This window comes from Oryx dammah, unplaced genomic scaffold (genome assembly GCF_014754425.2).
Source record: "Oryx dammah isolate SB20612 unplaced genomic scaffold, SCBI_Odam_1.1 HiC_scaffold_21, whole genome shotgun sequence".
Taxonomy (NCBI): domain Eukaryota; kingdom Metazoa; phylum Chordata; class Mammalia; order Artiodactyla; family Bovidae; genus Oryx; species Oryx dammah.
In genome coordinates, this window is record NW_024070205.1 from 3,140,345 (window position 1) to 3,156,920 (window position 16,576).

Consider the following 16,576-nt stretch of genomic DNA (forward strand, 5'->3'; position numbering starts at 1 on the left):
AATCCTGGTACCCAAGACACTGCATTTTTCTAGTGCTAGGGTGAGACTTACTGGGAGCTTGCCATGAAGGTACATCACCCTGGCTGTGTGATACAGTGTAGATTTTATTACACTAGACTAGTCAAAATGCATCCTTTAATTTGCATGCTTAATCGTTTAATAAATCCCCTAAGACATCTGAAAACACATGCATTTCCTCACTTCTACCATCATGCCTTATTCTCCTATTCATCCCACAAAACCAGAAACATTCCAAGAAATTTAATTTTACACTGAACCATTCTCAAAGAGTCACCTTTAAAAGTTAACAGCAACAACAACAACAAAAACCTCACTTACAAGGACCAAGTCACTTATACCTCAAAATTAACTGCACACTGAGCGGCTGACTCTGTACAAAAATCCCCAAATTCAAATCAAGCCCAGCGTTTTCTAAGAAGCAGGGGAACCACAAGTCACATCAGTTTGCTGCGTTCAAGGTCAGTCCTCAGCTCAGACAGTCCCCACTCTGCGATACAGCTGGACAATAAAGACACATTGCTTCCCTAGGAAGCTGGTCTGGAACCAAAATGACAAGTGGGCCAAGTGGCCCAGGGATCTTTATTTCTAATGACTGCTGCATTTAGTTTGCCTGAGACCTCGCAAATATACACCCCTCCCCAATAAAGCAATCTTACACACACCAAGATTTTCCCACTAAGTGTTTTCATTTCCAGAAGTGAAATGGGCTCAACAATTTCATAATCATGTTGAAAAACAAGAAAAGTTTGTCTTTCTTCCTATTTACTTCTGGAAAATCTGTATTCCAGGAAAGAATGTTTTTCTGCCTACATCTTAAAAAGCGAATGAGGAGCACTTCCAGATACTAAGCGGGGGAGAAGTGACTCTTCTGTGAGCATGCGTTTAAACGGTCAGGGATCACCTTGCGGTGTAAGGTGAAGGGTCACTCACCCCGGACTTGAAAACGTCTGCCACAACCGAGCCGCCCTCTGTATAAGCATCATTTCCCGGGTTTCTGTGTACATGTTACTGCTTCAGTTTCACGTGTCAGCAAATGTCTGTTTCCCCGGCTTCCTGTTATTAATTATGGGAAGCAGGTTTTCTTGAAGCACATTAGAGACTCTTTCAAGTCTCCTCCAGACAAGGCAAGACATTGCTGATTCCTTTAATGTTTGTACAAAGCCGGAAATGGAGTTAAAATACATTGTTGCCTTGTATAGCTTACAACCTCTTATCTCTCACAGAGGGGTGGGGTAAAGACAGAAACGATAATAATAAAAAAAAGCAAATCACAGCAGTTTCTATTCCCATCTCCAGACATCGAGATAACAGAATTGGATACGTTCTTTATGACGATTAATTAAGGGATCACAGCATGAAGTCTGAACTCTAAACGCTGACAAAAATGTTTCCAAGATCAACTCAAATTGTAAAGTGCTCAAAGACAGGAAGAGAGGTTCCAGTGTAAAGTTATCTATAAAGAAACAAAAATACTGACCTGATTTCTGGTGTATTACCAAGCTTTTCCTAGAGAAACATCTGGTCGGTCCATCTAGCTCTCTGCCTTTGAAATAGGAGCAAATATACTTGCATGCGTTCAAATCCTAAAGGAGCCAAAACATCTGGAAGTTTTAGAAGAAAAGCAAAATAGTTATGGGGGGAAACCCAGATTTAAAAAATGCAGATGTTTAATTGACCTGTCAGTTACGTTAGGAGGAAAGAAGGGCAGAAATAACCAGAAGCCACTGGTGGAAAATTAAAATCGTTTCATGAGCCAATGCCAAGCTAAAAGCAGTGAAAACTGTAACGGAATACGGACAGGGGCTTTCTCATCTGAGATCTGAAAATGTTACCATGTGCAATTTTGTAAATTAGCCATTTCCAAAAAAAAACCTTTCGCGTTAAAGCACAATAAAAGTTCAGACTCTCCTCTCTCTCTTTGGTCATTAATTCAGGCACTTAGGCAGAATTTGGCTTTCATCAGAGACAAACTCTCCCCCCATGCTCCTCACCCCCTTTCTGAGACCCTCTAATACTGCTGAGTGGCCAGAAATTACAGATGCAAAGGGAAGCTGACAAATGACGACCAGGCCCCTCCCCCCGAGCTTAGACAGTCAAAGCCGCTGCCAGAACATGCCTGAGAGCAGGGAGTGCAGAGACAAAGACACAAAGATTCCATTTTCTCAGTGAAAATAGACTTCATGTGTAAAACACTAGTGAGAAAAATGGAAAGCTGACACATATGTGCAATTTTCGAGAGGCAGGGCTGGATCTTTCAAGAAGATTGAAATTGCATTTGATTGCATCAAAAACCTAACAAATGTTGTTTAACCTAAAAAGTCTTTTCAGTCTGTAAAAAGACATTCAGTGGCAAGATACTTTATTTTTTTTCTTTTTAAGCACATGGTGCAAAAGGAAAAAGAGTCTTGAGCTCAGTAGAGAGACGATTTCATCCTACTGCTCCATCAAGAATTAACCCTGGTTCAGTTCACAGGGTCTACAGAATAAAGGGGAAAGTTTAAAAAAAATAAGAAAAAAATACTCTATTAAATCAAAGGGTTCAGAGAGATAATATTAAATCCTTATGAGTATGTTTTCTATAAAAAGAATCCCCTCCCAGCAGCCCCAGGGTATCATTACTGGAGAGGCAGCAAGTGGTTTATTAGAGATTCAAACCATGGCATCTGAGCCTTGCCAAGCATGCAAGTTGTAGCCTGTGAGCCCCTGGCTCCCACAGTCCCTCGGCATCTCACAGCGAGTGCCGTCTGCCTGGCCGCGCCCTGAGCCCGCCGTGTGTAGGTGCAGAGGCTAGGACCAGCGAACAAAGAAAGAGCATCCTCAACTGCTGAGGAAGCTCACGCTTTTCTTTCTCTCTAAATTCTTTCAGAGCTGAAAAGAGAAATGTGAGAGGGGAAAAAAAAAAAAAAAAGAAATCACAGCATGAATTAGGGAATTAATTTAGAACATATCTTCAAGTGATACTCTAAAGCTGTTGTAAGTCCCTATAGAAGGCAAGAAAGAGGGAGAGAGAAAGAGAGAAAGTTCAAAGTTCATCATAATCCTTGAGAGCAAGGGAGGGGGCTTCCCCACCTGCCTTCTTAGATTGTCAGCATTGGTGCATCTGTGGGTTTCTCTCGTTTCATACACCACGCAAACACGTTCAGTCATGTATGGAAACTGACCACGGGACCACCTTTAGACAGGAGAGAACTCTATAGGAAGATTTAAATGAACCAGTTGGTAGAATTTTGTTTTCCTTAAATATCATGGGCTTTGACCAAGTGCTCCACTGAAACCTTTAGTAAACATTTCTCTCCCAAATTAAGTCTATTTTCATCCCCCGCCCAACCCATTCAATAGTTTTCTGTTCTTCATAAATGGGTTCAATCCTTGCGGAATACTTGGGATGGGCTTAAAATATACTGGAAAGTGTCAGGCCTTCGTGGTGGATTCATGTCAATGTATGGCAAAACCAATACAGTATTGTAAAGTAAAATAAAGTAAAAATAAAAATTAAAAAATGTAATTAATAGCAGTTGTCAGTCTTAATTTTAAAAATTCACAATAATTTTTTTAAAAAACCGAGAACACCTATTGTCCCCTATCACTCCCTTCCAAGTTCTTGGTATTCTTATACTTCTTTAATTAATAGGAATAGTGGAGAGAAAAGGCAACTAAAAATTAACTGTGTAGTGTAATAAGGGATGACTGAGAGGAAAATGAGAGTGTTCGATAAGTTCTATGACCATTAGCATGTTTCACACAAACCCTTTATTGTAAATTTTTAAAAATTCAAGTCAGGATACTTTCTAGCTTCCCTTTTCAATCAAATAAAAATACAGGAAATTTATAACATGAGTTCATAACATCGAGGTTTTCTTTGTGGCATTAACAATGATCTAACTGCCCCTAGCACCCACTTATTTGCCATGCAAAGGGAATAAGGTAGATGGAGTGCTTGTTTGGGAGTTTGGGAGCATAACTTAAAATTTTTTTTAAATTGAAGTATAGTTCATTTAAAAGGTTGTGTTAATTTCCACTATACAGCAAAGTGACTCAGTTATACACATATATACACCCTTTTATTACATTCTTCTCCATTATGGTTTATCACAAGATACTGAATATACCCCAGTGCTGTATGGTAGGACCTTGTTGTTTATCCACCTTATATATATAAGAGTTTACATCTTCTAATCCCAACCTCCCACTCCACCCTCCCCTAAACCTCCCTCCTTGGCAACCACAGACCTATTCTCTAGGCCTGTGAGTCTGCGTCTGCTTCATAGACAGGTCCATTTGTGACATATTTTAGATTCCACATACGAATGATATCATATGGTGTTTGAGTTTTTCTTTCTGACTGATTCACTTTGCATGAAAATCTCTAGGGCCATCCATGTTCCCGCAAATGGCACGATTCCATTCTTTTTTGTGGCTGAGTAGTATTCCATTGTATACGTGTATCGTATCTTCTTACCCATTCATCTGTCCTTAGACATTTACACTGTTTCCAGGTCTTGGCTATTGTGAACAGTGCTTCAGTGAAGATAGGGGTACATGTATCTTTTTGAACTAAAGCTTTCTACAGGTAGATGCCTAAGAATAGGATTGCTGGATTACACGGCAGCTCTATTTTTAGTTTTTTAAGGAACCTCCATACTGTTCTCCAGGGTGGCTGCACCCACATACATCACCAACAGTGTAGGAAGTTTCCCTTTTCTCCACACCTTTGGGCACATAACTTTTTATGCATATTCAGTCACTCTATAATTTTACTGAGTCTCTGAGCCCCAGTTTCCCAATTTAGTATAGGAGGAATTCTGCCAATCATAGAAAACTGTTTGAGGGTAAACCTGCAAATGCCACATGGGCTTCAAAATGCAGACATATGTGTGTGCACAGGGGCAGGGGACACGTCAAATTCCAGTCCTGTCTGAAAACTTTAAATTTCACATGAAGAACAATTTGGTGTCATGAACAGAGACAGGAAGTTCCTTGAATATTTAGTAAAATAAATCAGTCAAAACTCTCGGCCATCACCATACCTCAGAGCAGTTGATGGGTGTATGCATGGTCTTTTCAGAGAGTTTCAGCCTTCCGTGATGTTAAAGCCGACACTGTGATTTTGAATTTCTTAAAGCATATCTGACATATCTCTTTAAATGAACTGTTTCTCCACTTGTTAGTGGTTTGCCTCCTGTAGGTGGATGTGCACAGAGTACCTGGGTGAGCCCCATGAATCAGAGTGGTCCCCAGCCCGGCCCCTTCCGGCTCCCTGGCTGAAAACAGCTGTGCTAAGCACCTCCCCCCAATGCCACACCCACAGCCTCTGCTGGGGAGGCCCCTCGTGGTGGCGGGGGTGCCTCGGGGGTGTCCATCACCCCCCTTGTCGCTGCATCCTTCGCCTGCGCCCCTGAACTGTCTCGAGAGCCTCACCCCAGGTGCCTAGGAGCACAGAAGAGAAGTGTGGGAAGGAAACACATTGTTACATGGACAGAGAACATGGATAGTCTTTTAAAATAAAAGTAACAGAGATACATTATTAAAGAGGGAATGCATTGTCTAACTGAAGATCAACAGACTCATAAACCCATGACACTGTCTTTTACAGTATTTTTTAAAAACAAGATACCAGGGTTCTCTGGTTCCATCTTAAAAAGGGGATGAGGGAAGTACATTGGTTTGTCTTCATTTAGTTTAACTGAAAGGAAGAAACCACATTGCTTAATCACATTCAATATTTCCATTTTTGAAAATTCAACCATTATTGTAGACTAGAAGAATGATAGAGATATAGCTCAGTATTATTTAGATAGATAAATTAGTCTCTTTAAAGAAATTAGATGATAAAAATAAAGCAAATATATTTAATGGGTTTGGGGATAAAATCTAGATTTATCGGTTGAGCTAATAGTTTTTAATATTTTAAAATCTTTTTTACACATGGGAAATACATCTAAATGAAAACTAATCCTTATAATTAATTAGCCTAGTGGAGGTTGGCAAAACTATCTGTTTTATCTTTTCAGGGGTCTCTGCTTGTTATTTTATGGGGGAGGAGTGGCATGCAATGTTTTCTGGGTTAAATCGGTAACCCTAAGAATGGGAAAAGTTAGGATATGAAAAGTTGGCAGATCTCTATGGATTGCCAGATTGGAGAACATTTCTGAAAAAGATAAAAATCAATTTTAGCTATTTGGCTTTCCATGACCTGAGCTTTACATAATATCTTTGTTCTGTACAGGGATCATGGCAAAATTACCAACAAGTCCATAAAGGAAACTGAAGGCAGTTTGATCTACACCTTCAATGACAGTCCCACAAAGGTTGAAGAAATATGTTACGTCTCCAAAGACATATACCTCTAAAGAACATAGTCATGCCCTAAAATTAGGACATGATTCAGGTACGGCGTTTCTTTTTGTTCGGTTGAAATGCTTTGTTCTTTCTACTGTGGATAATTTCTTCTTCCCCCAACCCTAGACTCCCTCTCTCTTTTCTTCTTCTCATTAACATATGTCCTTTATAATTGATGTTATTTGCTATCCTTTCATCAAATCTGAGCCACATCACTTAGGCAAGCCATCCGGCAGGACACCTAAATACACATTAGAGGAGCCTGGGAGTCACAAGAGGCTATGACGGTCTCATCAGGGCAGTTATAATAAGCATCTTGGTCCCTCTGAAGGCACTGCATTCAAAGACTGGCCTTCATCGTGACTCTTTTTAAATATGAAAGTAAAGCGTGAAGCCCTTTGAAGGACCCAGCAAACAACACACATGTGAAAAGAGATCAGTGAGCCTTAGAAATAAAAAAAAAAAATCTTTATGTAAAATCTGTGAAGAATCTTAACAGGTTTTAAAGAAAGACCTCCAGGTAAATTGATGGCTTTTAATAAGACACACGACAGTCTCAATTATGAGAATCCGTTCTGTGTGTTCTCTGTGCCATTTTATGTTCTCAGCAGGGTTTTTTTTTCCTCATCAAGAGTTTCGAGGGATAGCTACTGTTGTCTGTGAGTAAAGCATGTTTCAGCGGTCCCCCAAAGCCGTGCTAATTTAAAAAAGAAAAAAAATCCAACAACGTTGTCAAGTGGTCAGACAGACTGGAACTAGAGGATTATAGGTAAGAGGGATAAAATGAAGGGTTGAAAGCTGTAATTTCTATTTCTGTGGTGGCAACTGAATCGGCTGTTGGATGAGGCAGTTTAAAGAGGCAGTCACTTGGCGCAGAGTCTGGGAAGGACTTGAGGGCACACTCCTGACTCAGCGGTGTAGACGCTCTGCTGGGTTGGGATTGCTTTCTGGGTCCCTGTCCGTCTCTGCTTCCCATTCCCCATTCCCTTAGATTCCCTCCCTGTCTTTGACAATTCCATGTATTATTTTCCTTCCTCACAGTTTTTACCCTTTTTACCTTTTTTTTTTTTAAAGACACTAGTTGCTTGGCCTCTGACCACTGCTCCATGCTGGGGCCTCCCAGGCAACAAAGAACAGACTTTGAAAAAAAAAAAAAAGACACTGCATCTCAGAGGCGTCCTCACTTGACCTTGTTCATTTTTGAATATGCTGTGGCCGTAGATTTTCAGAAAGAATCCCTCCCCCGGAATGGTTTTCCAGAACACATATGCACATATGGATGTCAGGCAATCTGAGTTGTAGATGGCATGATCTGAAGAATAAATTATAATAGTAACAGGATCACTGATAAAATGGTGAGATATAGGTGTCTGTCAGGTTATGTAACAGTCACTGTGATCCTGGGTGTTTCAATTCATGATCTGACCTTCTTCTTATATTTTCATTGGAGTTAATAGAGCCACAGAGTTGGGAGAAACCATAGAAATTTTGTAACACATCTCTCAGATTGAAACCAAGAAAATGAAGCCCAGAAAGTCATTCTGCTTATGTATAAGTGCCATTGGTTTAATTGTAGTTCTGCATAGTTTTTGAAAAAGAAAAACATTTTTCCAAAGACTGGTTAAAAAGTGTTTGAGAAGACATACCATCGTGAAAATATATCTGCAATAAAATATCACCATCATTCAGTAGGCGATAATATATTTTGAAGTTGCCTGGGGGTATCAATCACAGAATAAAACGTCCTTTAATCATTGTATAAAGTATGTAAACCATGTACAAATTACACACATGAATGAATATTCATTCTGTGTATAAGTACAACACCCTTTTTGACTTTTGTGTACCCCAATTGCGTGTTACTCGTAGTCCCATAGTTGTGATCAGAACAAAAAGGATCTCCCAGAAGAAAAGAAGTTGTTCCAAGGATGTTGGGAATACAGAAGTTCTTTTCCATCACTAACCTTATGCTCCTAAAAACTGAATGAGAAAAATCCCTACCTTCCACTTCTGAGTATTCTCATAAGAACTGGCAGAAGAGGGAGAGGGGAAGGGATGTACTGCAGATAAACAGCGAGATCCCATTATTCAAGGCAGTTGGTGGTATTCTAGAGAAAATAGTGCTTACTCTTGAAAACATAGTAGACTTCTTGTTTAAAAAAAATATTATGCACACCTCAAAATATGTTTGAGAAACAAAGCTTTTACATTTTTAATTATACCCCTAAACTGGCTTTCTAATTTGTCTAGGATATCAGACAACTCAGAAAAGAAATATTTACTCAGATTAATGTCTGAAAATGTCACAATGGAAATGTGTTTATCGATGTTACTGCAAATTAGTATTTTTATAAATTAAACAAGTAGAAGATCTGACCTTCAAAAAGCCTAACCCACTGTCTTAAGGCTAAATACGCAAGTCTTACAGATAGATAGAAGCTGGTTAACTTTTCAGTTTAAAGTACATTTTGATGAAAATATTTAAAAGACAGCCACCTCCTCCATTAAAAGCGGGCATTTTGATGAAATAGTAAAATTCAGGAGGTTATCAGTTTCTATAATAAACTCTGGCTGCTTATTCAGGGCATAAATTTCAGTCTCCAAACTTTGTTGACACATCTAAGTGAAATAAAATTTTTAAATTTTTAAAAAAGACTTAAACAGCAGTTTGGGGATTGATTTCATGTTAAATCTTGATATGTGGTTCAGGGACTCTAAATTCAGTGAAACAGCATAAAGATCTGAGTTGTCTCTATCACTGTCATCATTTACAAGCGTGTGTGCTAAGTTGCTTCAGTCGTGTCCGACTCTGTGTGACCCTGCGGATGGCAGTCTGCCAGACTCCACTGTCCATGGGATTTTTCAAGTAGGAATACTGGAGTATAGAAATGGAATGCCATTTTCCTCCTCCAGGGCATCTTCCCGACCCAAGGATCGAACCCGCATCTTCCACATCTAACCTGCATTGGCAGGCAGGTTCTTTACCTCTAGTGACACCCAGGAAGCCCGGTAATTTATATAACAGAGAGCAGGGAGGTGTAACAGAATGTGGATCTAAGGAAAAGAGTGAGAGGAATCAGCACACACAAGGGTGTGCACGGTTACCTTTCCTGCGTACCATTCTGTAGCAATGGGGTTTACAATTTCCTTTCTTAATGCTATGAGGAAGTTCATGGCTAACATCAGAGTTTGCAGGTGGGTGGGAACTGTGCTTTTCTTAAAGATATCCAGGATCAAACATTGCAGAGTTAATTAGGCTTTACCTCGAATTGCCTCTCCTACAATCCTCGGGAATGGTGGGGTGCAGCTGTGAGTCACCTGCCTGCTTTCTAGAGACAGTGTCCAAGGATGTAGCTCCATGAAAATTCTAACCAGATTACACAGGAATACCGTGCTCCCAGTCTGTGCTTTGTACTTGCAGATAAATTATATACGCATAGTAACATCTGTCCACTGTTAAATTTCGTGTCGCACAATTCTACTAAATTTTGAATGGCATCTTTAGCCACAGAAGCCTAGAAACATCCTTTGGCTAACAAAGGAAATAAACATCACATGCCTTTGGAAAACATTTTCAGAACTATTGCAGGAATTGCTGAAAGGACCATTGAAAGATGTTTGCTAATGGAAAATATGTTTCGTTTAGTAACTGGGCTATGCTTTAATATTTTCTCAACCTGACTGATAGAGTTCAATCATAAGGAAAATTGAGAAAAAGATGAAATGTGAAAAGAACCTTGTTAAGAGTAATAAACTTATAGATAGTGAAGTAAATGGTGGGTTTTTTTTTTTTTCACGATGAAGTCTTCTTTCAAGTAAATAACATGTTTTTGGAAAGAAGAAGTTGACTAACAGAGCTGAACATTCACACAAGGCAACATGCCAGGAATTCAAAATGCCAATGCAAAAAAAATGTGAGCTCCTAAAAGGGGATTCAACGCTGGTCTGTAATAATTAGCTGTACTTTCTCTGCTGAGAAGGAAAGCTCTCCTCAGGGCCTGAGGTTTGGTGTGGAATTGGAGATTTTGAGTATAAGAAAGGGTTCCAGGGTTGTACAGCTGTGGTGAAAGACTCTGGCTTCCCAAGTGGGTAACATGGAAATTACAGTTGTTGTTCAGTTGCTAAATCGTGTCCGACCCTTTGCTACCCCATGGACTGTAGCACTCCAGGCTTCCCTGTCCTTCACTGTCTCCCAGAGTTCACTCAAACTCATGTCCATTGAGTCGATGATGCCATCCAGCCATCGCATCCTCTGCTGCCCTCTTCTGCTTTCAATATTTCCCAGCATTAGGGTCTTTGCTGATGAGTCAGCTCTTTGCATCAAGTGGCCAAAGTATTGGAGCTTCAGCTTCAGCATCAGTCCTTCCAATGAATATCCAGGGTTGATTTCTTTTAGAATTCACTGGTTTGATCTCCTTGCAGTCCAAGGGACTCTTAAGAGTCTTCTCAAGCACCACAATTCAAAATTACAGTGACTGTCACTAATTTAGTGTGATGAAATATGACTTTATTTTTCCTCAACAGAAGTGCTATTGATACTTTGAACCAGATAATTATGAGTGTGGGAGATTTCCTATGCATTGCAGAGTTTTTGTCAGCATCCTTGACCTCTATTCACCAGATGGGGTAGCTCCCTCCCCACCACATGGGTATCTGCAGACCTGGTCCCTGGCAGAGAACCACTTCTCTAAACATGTTTCATTTCTTCTCCTATCTCACTGCAAAACGAGTTGGGTTGGCTGTTCACAATACTGTCTTAGAAGCTCTGCCTACAGAGCTGGTGTGTATCAAGTGAAGAATAGCTCTGTAATGCAAGTGTTTCTGCAGCACCCCAAATCTTGGAATCTCAAAAAAAAATTTTAAGGAGGAATCTAAGAGCTCAGAGTGACAATGTTTATTTCTGTATGTGCATGTTTTTAATGACAATGAAGGTGTTCCCTGGTGATAAATAACATGCAAACAAGGTGTGGGGGGTGTGGATATGAGATAATTATCAACACAAGGGAATTCTGATAAGTAACAAAACACTTTTATAGCAAATATGTTGAAATTTAAAAGAAATGGCCATTTCTTTTACTTACATACTATGTCACTGTTGCTTGCTGTTTAGTGACTGAAGAAATATTTTGATTACCACAAATATCTTAGGTCAAAGTTTCTCAGAATTTCATTGCATCAAATGAGTTGAAAGGCTTGTTGAAATAAAAATTGCTGTGCTTTATGTCCGGTTTCTGGTTAGTCAGCAGGATCTGAGAACCTGCATTTATCCCGAGTTATCAGGTGAGCCAGGACCAGGGACAACCCCTGCCCTGGAGATGGGTTCAGCCTCAGATGGAGTTTCTCAGTCTGACTTGGCCACTTTTTATTGGAAATGGCAAAGGCTATAAATATAAAGAAGTAAAGGAGTTGTATGAATTTGAGTTTGCTGCTGCTGCTGCTGCTGCTAAGTCGCTTCAGTCGTGTCCGACTCTGTGCAACCCCATAGATAGCAGCCCGCCAGGCTCTGCCATCCCTGGGATTTGCTCCTCCATCCATGGGATTTTCCCAGCAAGAGTACTGGAGTAGGGTGCCATTGCCTTCTCCGAATTTGGGTTTACTCATTGGCAATAGACCAAATCATTTTTGTCACTGGAAAGAATGACTTATGAGAGTGAATGTTTTTAATAAGAGTCTTCATGTACCATTGAAAGACAGGAAACCTTAAAAACAAACCGGATGTGTTACTCTCAAACAGGGATTTAAATTAGCTAAAAACTTTTTTAAATGTCTGCTACAATGTAAAAGTTTGTTTTCCTACACCAGCAAACACTTAGGTGTCAGTATTTTGTTCATATTTTCCCTTAATTATTGCTTTTCCACTTGTCAGAAAAGAATTTATCATTGTCCACCCTCAAATTCTTTCCCCTCGCAATGTACACGTTAGCTCTTGTTCTTATATGTTTTGTACCTTAAATCCACTGCAGTTGGTAAGATCTTATGATTTTTAGGATGTTATTAAACTCCAGGGAATATACTATTTTGAATAAATTATTCAGGATTCAAAAAATATTTTCAAGGGTCTCCTGGAATCATGCCATCGGCTGTGCCTTAGTCAGAAGCAATAGGGCAGGTTCAACAAGACAGGATTATTGTCTTGTCCTAACTCCAAAATTCTACAGGTGGGAAGGCCTGGCTTAAGAATTGCAAAGGTGATTTGAGTGCTCTTAACTCAGTGTAAGCCAGTAGTAATGTGCTATTGTCCACAGAAGCCATGAACACCTGGGTGTTTTAGTAGGAGAGAGTTTTTGAGGTGAGGGGAAATGAGAAGGACTTTATCTTCGTGGCTGGTAGAACGAATCCAGAATCAAGCACTTTGCAGACCCCATCCTGACCCTGCCACGTTTGTAGGTGAACCAAAGCACCGACGGTTCTGTTCACTTACAGGCAACATTTTAAAAAATGTTCTGTGGGCCTTCCCTGGCAGTCCAATGGTTAAGACTTAGCCTTCCAATGCAGGGGCTGTGGATTCGATCCTAAGATCTCACATGCCTGGCAGCCCAAAAAACAAAACATAAAACAGAGGCAATATTGAACAAGTTCAATAAAGACTCTAAAAATGTTCCATGAGTAAAAAAAAAATTAAAAATTTTCTACATTCACCATATAAGCAATTGAGATTCTTGGAGAGAAAGGCAAGAAATTGTTAAATTGACTTTTCAATTAATTTTAATAATCTGGGAATAAACATAGACTGGTTTTACCAGTGGAATATGCCAAAAGAAGGTCGTTTAAAATTCCCAGATAAAAATATGGCATCTTAATTCTAGCTTTGAAATAAAAGTTTATGTTGAGATTGACATGTACACACTACAATATATAAAACAGATATCTAATAAGGACCTACTGTATAGCACAGGGAACTCTACTTAATACTCTGCAAGGGGCTATATGGGAAAAGAATCTAAAAAATATGCATATATATATATATATTTATGACAGATTCACTTTGCTGTACGCCTGAAACTAACACATTTTATAGCAACTGTACTCCAACAAATATTTTTTTTAAGTCTATAGAGCTTTTGATAATTTGTGGTCTATTGATAACACAGCAGGAGAAATTGAGAAAGACTATTCTTGGATGAACACTGGAAAATCACCACCCATTTTCCCCTGTTTAGTCACTAACGACCAAAGATAGCCCTCAATGGAGTTGTTGATTTATTAATCTTTGTCTAAACATTTTGTTTTTCTTAATGCAATGGGCAAGCATAGTTCCAGAACACTTATATTAAATTTAAACCTTGTTGTTTGGCTCTTGGTCTTACAAGACCTACTTTCGCTGGTAAGGCCTGGTAGCCTATAGCTTTGAGGGGGGCTCCCTCTCTTTGGCTCCCACACATTTAATCATCCTGACCCCATCCTTTGACACAGCAGCAACTGTACAACCTCCACACTTGCACGCGGGGACCTCCCGTTCACGCTGCGTGCCTCTGAAGCACTGACATTAATGCCGTAGCCATGGTTTTCAATGGGGATGGTAATCTGTGATAACAAAATTGTATCCCTTCCTTCCTGCAATTACCTCACTATCCACACAGCCTTGACGTCTGGAGGCCCACTGCTACAGGAGCAGCTGGCGATCCGTCCTACAGCAGGAAGTTAACCGCGCATTCCAAAGAGCCCTAATTGTTTTGAGATTTTCCTGGCAGCTCAAGAAGCTTGGATCTTGAAGCGCACACTCTTTCGTACCAATCTCACTTTGGAACCGCACACAAAGGAATAACTTGTCGCAACCTGAACCACTTACAGGTATCAGATATTGTCTTCCTCTTCATGGCCATCACTGCACATGGTGAGCCAACGCCAAATGTAGCCGAGCAAAGTGCAGAGTGCTTTCTAAGAGGCCCTGTTCACACAATACTCACCGCGGTCTGTTTATCGAGGACCTCACTCTGCCGCCATTTTCTCAAGTCGTACTCTAAATCGTTGGAAGAAAATGATTTAATATAAGCTCAGGACTTGAGTCTCACAGTGCTGTGGGAATCATTGTGCGCTGGGTAGCCTCACATAATGCCCGCATTAACGGAGACTTTTCAGATCCTTATCAATTTGCTAGAGATCTCCAAAGGAAGTGCAAAATTATTCATTGCTGGGCAAGCTCGACTACATTTTGGCTTCACAAAATATCTGAAGTGAAGTTTTGAACCGATACAATCTATGTACTGTTCATTCAGAACGCTTTTATCTTTTTAAAAGAATGGAAGAGAATAACTCCTGGATGGATTTACTGTGAATTTGCCGTTGACATGGCCACAAATAATTATTACCTTCATCGTAAGAGCATTAGTGCTTTTTATTCAGCAAGTTGAGAATAGAATGGATTTTAGTAACACCCTGCAATTACCTCATTAATCAAAATTATTACTAGGGATCTCCTTGAAACTGAATTGGTTTGCGGCAGACCTGATTGAAGACTGCTCTGATTCAGAGCAGACCTCTGCAAAAATACCATGATGGATGGTTTGCATTTAGTTTACACATTTTATATATTTTTTTCTCTTTCTTACATTTCCTCCAGAACATAGCAGCATTTCCCAGTGAGTATTTGTATTGGCCTTCATCTCCAACTTAAGTTAGTATTTCTCTTTGTTTAGTTATTTCTTGTGGAATTTTATACTCGATGAAATTAATCCTCTCATAACTTAAGGGTTGGTTCTAAATATTTATGACTGCTACTCTAGTGACTGTAATCTCTGATTCACCTTCTGGTTAGAAGTGATTTAGTACCATGCTTACTGCAGTTTCCCTATACTCTTGATCCTACATATGCTTAAGCACTTTGTCCATTTTCTCCAGCTCTTCCTGTGATCAGAAGATCTGTGCCTCTCCTAGGATTTCAATACTCCAATGGAGAGTGAGTGTTTAAGTAACCATAGAAACAATATTTGTTTGCAGAGTAAATGGCTAGTTTACCTTTACAACTTTAGAAAATCTTGCTCAGCAGTCTGCCTGGGGCTGATACTTGTAACCATTAACAATTATGGTTTCTAAGAAAGATGGTGATATGAATATTAAAAAAATGTTAGAATCAGATGCAAAATACCCAACGTATTCTCTACGATTGTGTTTTTGTTGCCATCTGCACCACTTGCCTTTCTTACCGTCTTCACTAGAATTCACTTTTCATCAGCAGACACTGAGTAAGAGGACATTCTGTATCAATTTTGTGTTGTTCCCAGACATTTACAGATAGATGAACTATGTTCAGAATCAATAAAACCAAAATTATTTTCATTGATGGCATTTTCACACGGCATTTATGTTATGCAGAGACTCAGGTAGAATGCCAGCGATGCACTTTTTATGGACACGGGTCCATGTGCACAGGAGAGGTTTGGGCCACCGTTCAGCAGGTTGGGACTTCATCCCTTGGTCCAGGCCTGATGATGGGGGAAACGCACAGAAGGATGGCACAGCAGAGGGTCACACTCCTGCGTCTACTCATAACACGGCAGGTGGATAGCAGTTCACGCTAGGAAAGAATTTTCAACAGAGACCTCTCCACTAGCCCCCATGTTGGGACAGGCAGCAAGAGCCCTCCCCAACACCCCATTTGTACTGAAGTCAAACCACTCTCTCAAATACTGAGAAGAACAGCTCTTAAGGAGGAGTTCAGTTACAGGTCTGGGTTTTTATTTTGTTTGTTTGCTTGTTGACTGGACATTTTGCAAAATGCCCAGTGTATTAGAGTTGTTTCACTCTGAGCAGAATTTGCGCCAGAAACACAGTGTTGATTAAGCTTTTTAACATTTTTCTTACACTTTTTAAATAACTTTTAATTTCCCAAAGAATTATTCATTAGAAAATGGACTTTAGAATTTACTTATGCCATGATATAATAGTATGTATGGAGGCAGAAAAAAAATCAAAGAAACACTGTTTATGCAGAAGATATTTTGCTTTCAAGCTTTCCAAACCTGACTTTGGTAGTTTATTATCAATATTGTCCCACCTCACCACGTACGTTTGACAGGATAAAAAATGTTATTTTTGGCCATTAAACATACTTCTTTCAATCATTCCCAGAATTTCAACTAGAAGAGAAACTTGAACTAGTTCTTTCTTAAGTATAATGGGAATAGAAAGAGATAAATACAAATTAGGTTTGTAATATTAGATTCAATCTTGCAAAATACTGAATTTTCAACTAAGTATATATTTCTTAAAAAAGATT

The 16,576-nt window shown here is 39.6% G+C and overlaps 1 long non-coding RNA gene across 1 annotated transcript in view; it reads left to right on the plus strand.

Moving 5' to 3' along the window:
* The window catches only part of LOC120880075, a 44,681-nt gene extending 37,175 nt beyond the window's left edge, over nt 1-7,506 (plus strand). Inside the window, exon 2 of the long non-coding RNA XR_005724954.1 lies at nt 6,248-7,506. This is a non-coding gene — a long non-coding RNA (uncharacterized LOC120880075). The remainder of the gene's footprint in view (nt 1-6,247) is intronic.
* The last annotated feature ends 9,070 nt before the right edge of the window (nt 7,507-16,576 follow it).